This window comes from Rhea americana, unplaced genomic scaffold (assembly GCF_003343005.1).
Source record: "Rhea americana isolate MKP2758 unplaced genomic scaffold, rheAme1 scaffold_230, whole genome shotgun sequence".
Classification (NCBI taxonomy): Eukaryota; Metazoa; Chordata; class Aves; order Rheiformes; family Rheidae; genus Rhea; species Rhea americana.
Window position 1 is genome coordinate 583,941 of NW_028186347.1, and position 1,440 is coordinate 585,380.

Consider the following 1,440-nt stretch of genomic DNA (forward strand, 5'->3'; position numbering starts at 1 on the left):
TTGGACACCATTGATCATTTCCAGCAGACCTGCTTCCTGCTGTTTCCCGGAAAGCTTCTGTGTCAGTCAGACCATTACAGTGCTCCTGGGCATTGCTGGCCCCGAGAACCTGCCAGGGTGTGAAGAAATGGGCTTTATTCCTTAAAACACATCGAGCTTAGCTTGGATCGGAACTCAAGTTCTCGGTTTTGCCCAGATAAGAGGTTTCCGAGAGTGACTCCTGCTAAGGAATCAATGAGGCAGGAAAAGGAGCAGTGTACGGAGTGTGTCAGGCAGTATTTACAGTCTGTAAATAGAGCTTATTTAGTGGCTCTTGTTAAAATATTGCATGATGGAAGAGTTCAACAGGCATGTTTAAATGGATTTTAAGCAACTGGACAGAGAGGAAATATGTCTGTGGGACCATGAAACATTTATCTGCCCAGAAGGAGTGGGAAAAAAAAAGGAATGAGCTATCATATGGGAGGAAATCTGCACCTTAGCATTTGCCAAAACATCTTAATTGCTTTGTAAACTCATCTAAATAAATAAAGGGCAGCGGGCTGCCGCCGCTCTCCGCTACGGGCGTACGGGTGGTCTGAGCAGCAGGGAGGGTGCAGGCGGCACGGAGGGCCYGATCCTGCCCGGGGCCCTGGCGGCTCCTCGTCGCCGGGCTCCTCGCTGGCTCTCGGGAGGTTTTAGCGGTCGGGACGGTCCCGCGGAGCAGCTGCGGGTCTCCTGCCGTGGCGGTGCACAGAGCGGCCGCCCGCGCGCCCCTCCGGCCCTCCGCGTCCGGCCCCGAGCCGCGGGGACGCAGGGGCCCCGAGCTGGGCGGCTTTTGGAGAAGGGCCTGCGCCCGGCGCAGCTCCAGCCGACGCGCCCGTGTGTCTCACGTGTTTCTTACATGTGCGAAACGTAATATACTGATCCGTTTCGGGGGCCCACATACGGATCCTGTCTCAGCTGAGTTTGGCAGGTTAACACGTTCGTATCGTAGAGCACTGACCTATTTACTCTTCACGCAGGACTGCTTGTGTTTGAGGGCTTACTTCTGCCGAGCGGCTCCGCTGGAACGAGGTTAGGTCCAAACTTCCCCTTCGACTTGCCGCCAATGGAGGAAAAACACGCTAAGGAAATCTGCGCTCCTAGAAAACTGATTTTTTCCTCAAAGGAAAGCTGTTCTCCGTGCCTGGCGCTGTTTGCTGAACCTTCGCCCGCGGGGAAATCCTTCCGGGAGAAAAAGCCATYGCTGGAAAAAGGGCATTGCTGTGTTTATGTCTGGGCTAAACGCTACCGTTAGGTACGGGCCCGCTCTGTCAGCAGCAGCCRGGTTTATGGCCGTCTACACGAGGCGTCCGTGGAAAAACAGTACGGAGTCCTTTCAGGCAGGGTCTTCCAACGAAGCCGCTGCCCCCACGGAAATCCCTCCTTAAATCGACCCCTCTCGCCCAGCACTTGCTG

The 1,440-nt window shown here is 55.3% G+C and overlaps 1 long non-coding RNA gene across 1 annotated transcript in view; it reads left to right on the forward strand.

The window, feature by feature from the left end:
- LOC146595266 (uncharacterized) overlaps positions 1-1,241 on the forward strand; it is a 1,878-nt gene extending 637 nt beyond the window's left edge. Inside the window, exons 2-3 of the long non-coding RNA XR_014895970.1 lie at positions 1,005-1,056; positions 1,151-1,241. This is a non-coding gene — a long non-coding RNA (uncharacterized LOC146595266). The remainder of the gene's footprint in view (positions 1-1,004; positions 1,057-1,150) is intronic.
- Positions 1,242-1,440: the final 199 nt, after the last annotated feature.